At 22.1% G+C, this 5,287-nt stretch overlaps 1 non-coding gene across 1 annotated transcript; it reads left to right on the plus strand.

The window, feature by feature from the left end:
* The first annotated feature begins 688 nt into the window (after positions 1-688).
* LOC142232445 (U1 spliceosomal RNA) lies at positions 689-853 on the plus strand. The gene has a single exon (XR_012721128.1). It is a non-coding gene; the product is annotated as a U1 spliceosomal RNA (small nuclear RNA).
* The last annotated feature ends 4,434 nt before the right edge of the window (positions 854-5,287 follow it).

The following is a 5,287-nucleotide window of genomic DNA, read 5'->3' on the forward strand; positions in this document are numbered from 1 at the left end:
AAATTTAATTACAAAAATCACGAACAAACAAAACCAAACAATAAATTATTAAACTATTATAATTTATATTTATTCTGGTGGACACAGCTTCACACTCTGTTTTACACTGAATGTAACTTTCTCTGGTGCTTTTGTATTGTATATATAGACATAAATAATTCTTAAAAATTTTATTTCTATAGAAAATGTCAAAATTTTTTTCTATACAAATTTTGTCAAAATTTCATTTTTATAGAATTTTTTTTTTTCAACATTTTATTTCTATAGAACATTTTGTCAAAATCTTAAAAATAAAAACATAAAAAATTTGTGAAGTACCTTTAGTTGGAGAGGAATGTTTTGCAAAATCTACCAAATCATCTGGAATTCACCAATCTACCAAACAGTAAAACATCAACCATTTTTGGTAGAATTCTTCCAGCTGTGGCAACCGTGTGTGCGACCCTAATACACAGTTATCCAAGACATCAACAAACAACAGCAAAGGCATACCAACAATGCCCAAATACACTTATTGTAATGATTACTGTCAGTGAGAGATTGTATGCTCTTGATACCATTTGGTGGAGTAGAAATGTTCGTTTTAGTATACAAACATTTTCTATGGGATTTTGTGTTATACCCAACTACTTCTCGTTTTGTTTGATGCTCATTTCGAATAAATTGTTATGAAAGTGCCGAGAAAAGCATACTTACCTGGCGTAGGGGTTACCGTGATCACGAAGGCGGTTCCCCCGGAGTGAGGCTTGATCATTGCACTTTCGATTGAGTTGACCTCCGCGATTATTCCTAATGTGAATAACTCGTGCGTGTAATTTTTGATAGCCGGGAATGGCGTACGCGCCATTCCCGGTAATTTATGTAATACATTAAAAAGGAAAAATAAATTTCTTTAAATCCTAGGCAATAAAGGAAATGCTATACCGGAGATTTATGATGTCATGTTTTCAGGGCAGTGCTGCCATGTGATTTTTGATTCTTCCCTTCAAATCTGAAGAAAAAAACCTAAATTGGTCTAAGCGTTTTTCAAAAACCCCCAAAAAATTTCAGAGTATAAAAGTACAAAAAGTGGTACCAAAATTATGTGAAAAAAATCCTGTAGTGATACACTTTAAAAATTAAATTTAACACAAATATACATATATCCTGAAAGAAGAGTTCTTTCCTGAGAAAGGAAATTTTAGAAAAACTAAGTTTTCTTTTGTTGCTAAAATTTGTTTTCGTTTGAAGTAAATAAAAAATAAAATTTGCTATTTAAGAAAATACTTTAAAACAAAAGAGATTTTCGTTTGTTTAAATTTCATCCCTGAGGAATTTTTTTTATGGATGTAATAATACAATATGTATATCAATTTAAAAAGCGGGCTTATTTTTAAAAAGGTTTCAGCTGCTAAGTTAAAATACGATTGTTTTTAATTTTGTCAAATATTAAAAATGCCCTTTCAACAGAAGATTTTAAAAAAGATAACGAAAATAATGCTATTGGAACTTGCTTGTATTTAGGATCTTCTTGTTGACTTTCCGCATCTTTTTTCTCATAACTCATGCTAGAATTGTTCCGAATTTGCTTGAGAATTGCTCCACTTTATAAGGTCTGAAATAATTTTTTACCCCCAAAAATCCCCCCAAATAAATTTTACCCCTAAAAATCCCCCTAAACGTTAAAAAAACCCTAAACTTTGGGGGAAAAACCCCTAACCTGGCAACACTGCGTCAGGGTTGCCACAAAATTTTGACACAATTTTCTATAGAAATAAAATATTGACAAAATTTTCTATAAAAATAAAATGTTGCAAAAATTGCTGTAGAAAAAAAATTTTTGACAAAATTTTCTATAGAAATAAAATTTTGACAAAATTTTCTATAGAAATAAAATTTTTACAAAATTTTCTATAGAAATAAAATTTTGACAAAATTTTCTATAGAAATAAAATTTTGACAAAATTTTCTATAGAAATAAAATTTTGACAAAATTTTCTATAGAAATAAAATTTTGTAAAAACTTTATATAGAAATAAAATTTTGACAAAATTTTCTATAGAAATAAAATTTTGACAAAATTTTCTATAGAAATAAAATTTTGACAAAATTTTCTATAGAAATAAAATTTTGACAAAATTTTCTATAGAAATAAAATTTTGACAAAATTTTCTATAGAAATAAAATTTTGACAAAATTTTCTATAGAAATAAAATTTTGACAAAATTTTCTATAGAAATAAAATTTTGACAAAATTTTCTATAGAAATAAAATTTTGACAAAATTTTCTATAGAAATAAAATTTTGACAAAATTTTCTATAGAAATAAAATTTTGACAAAATTTTCTATAGAAATAAAATTTTGACAAAATTTTCTATAGAAATAAAATTTTGACAAAATTTTCTATAGAAATAAAATTTTGACAAAATTTTCTATAGAAATAAAATTTTGAAAACATTTTCTATAGAAATAAAATTTTGACAAAATTTTCTATAGAAATAAAATTTTGACAAAATTTTCTATAGAAATAAAATTTTGACAAAATTTTTTATAGAAATAAAATTTTGACAAAATTTTCTATAGAAATAAAATTTTGATAAAATTATCTATAGAAATAAAATTTTTGACAAAAATTTCTATAGAAATAAAATTTTTACAAAATTTTCTATAGAAATAAAATTTTGACAAAATTTTCTATAGAAATAAAATTTGACAACATTTTCTACAGAAATAAAATTTTAAAAAAATTTTCTGTAGAAATAAAATTTTGATAAAATTTTCTATAGAAATAAAATTTTAACAAAATTTTCTATAGAAATGAAATTTTGACAAAATTTTGACAAGGTTTTTTATAGAAATAAAATTTTGACAAAATTTTGTATAGAAATAAAATTTTGATAAAATTTTCTATAGAAATAAAATGTTGACAAAATTTTCCATGGAAATAAAATTTTGACAAAATGTTCTATAGAAATAAAGTTTTGACAAAATTTTCTGTAGAAATAAAATTTTCTATAGAAATAAAATTTTTATAAAATTTTCTATAGAAATAAAATTTTTATAAAATTTTCTATAGAAATAAAATTTAAACAACACTTTCTATAGAAATAAAATTTTGACACAATTTTCTATAGAAATAAAAAAATGACAAAATTTTCGATAAAAATAAAATGTTGCAAAAATTGCTATAGAAAAAAATTTTGACAAATTTTTCTATAGAAATAAAATTTTGACAAAATTTTCTATAGACATAAAATTTTGACAAAACTTTCTATAGAAATAAAATTTGACAAAATTTTCTATAGAAATAAAATTTTGATAAAATGTTCTAATATAGAAATAAAGTTTTTATAAAATTTTCTGTAGAAATAAAATTTTGACAAAATTTTCTATAGAAATAAAATTTTGACAAAATTTGCTATAGAAATAAAATTTTGACAAAATTTTCTATAGACATAAAATTATGACAAAACTTTCTATAGAAATAAAATTTTGACAAAATTTTCTATAGAAATAAAATTTTGACAAAATTTTCTATGGAAATAAAATTTTCACAAAAGTATCTATAGAAATAAAATTTTGACAAAATTATCTATAGAAATAAAATTTTGACCAAATTTTCTATAGAAATAAAATTTTGACAAAATTTTCGATAGAATTAAAATTTTGGAAATTTTTAATCATTAAATTATATTAATTTAATTTGGAAACATGGTCCGCTGTGGTCCAATTTTGGAAAAATGTTGGGCCAAAATAAAAATTCGTTGTGGCAACGCTGTCTATGATGTATTTTCATTTAAGAAAAGGTTAAAATTTATTATTTTGTATAAAATTTCTTCTTTTCCAGTCGCTTCTCAGCATATATTTTTCTAAGCCTAATATTATCCCTTTATCAGCGCACAAATTAAATCAATAAATTCATAAAAAATAAAATACTACCAAAATTCTGTATTATTTCATTTAAGAAGAAATCCTGAGAGAAATCACTCCATTGTTTTGTGTTTTTCTGGCCCCCAAAAACGAAGATTATAATAATTCAGGAAAGCAATAGTATATTTAAATTAAAAATAATATAAAAATAAATATACAAATCCTATCAGAAACAATAACAGCAAATATATACATACGTAAATTAATTAAAATAAAGACGAAAGTTTTCATTCCTCGATAAAACAAAAAAGAAAAAAAAATAATTTACGCAAACCGAAACATCAAAACAGAAAAAAATACATAAACCGAGTCAATATCCATGCTAAACGATTCTGTACGTTTTTTTACTCTTATACATAAATATAGCTATAATATAGAAAAAAAAATAATATAAAAAAATAAAAAAAAACAAAATGATATATAATCCCGCATAGAAATCGAAAATAATATATAATAATTTTTACTAGCTTTTACTCATTAAAATCCAAATAAAAACTCAATAGAAAATATTTTTCTTATGTTGTTTTTGTACTGTTAAAACAACTAAAATGTAAGATCAGCATTATTGCTTTAACTGATCGGTACTGTTTTCTTTATGGAAAGATTTAAGTTGGCCTCCTCGAAAATATTATATAAATATATACAAAATATATACAAAACAATATTGTAAGCATTTCATTTATAAATATATATAAAAATATAAGAATTTTTGGTTGCATAAATTTTTTATTAACATTTTGATAAATAATTTTCATAATTAATTTCTCGATTTTTTTTTTAATTTTGTGTTTCAGTTTTGTTTGTTGTCTTATTTTTTTTCTTTTTGGTTTTTTTCTAATGTAAGAAATAAAACCATATTTAAAAGTAGTGTTGAAATAATTATAAAAACAAATAAGAAATATAAATAATAAACAATTTTTTATATATACATATATGAAATGAAATACATTTTGCATCCTAGTCAAAACATAAAAAACTAAAATGGTACTGTGTGTATTTTTTTATTATGGGTTATGCTATGCTATATATATTTGAGGCATCAATTATTAAAGAGAAATAAAATAAAAAAATTGCATTATCGAAGGAGTAGGGATCACAAATTTTGTCAAAATTTTATTTCTATAGAAAATTTTGTCAAAATTTTCTTTCTACAGAAAATGTTGTCAAAATTTTATTTATACAGAAAATTTTGCTAAAATTTTGTTTCTATAGAAAATTTTATTTCTTAGGAAATTTTGTCAAAATTTTATTTCTAAAGAAAATTTTTTCACAATTTTATTTCTATAGAAAATTTTGTCAAAATTTTATTTCTATAGAAAATTTTGTCAAAATTTTATTTCTATAGGAGGAGTAGGGATCACAAATTTTGTCAAAATT

This window comes from Haematobia irritans, chromosome 3, assembly GCF_050003625.1.
Source record: "Haematobia irritans isolate KBUSLIRL chromosome 3, ASM5000362v1, whole genome shotgun sequence".
NCBI classification, from domain to species: Eukaryota; Metazoa; Arthropoda; class Insecta; order Diptera; family Muscidae; genus Haematobia; species Haematobia irritans.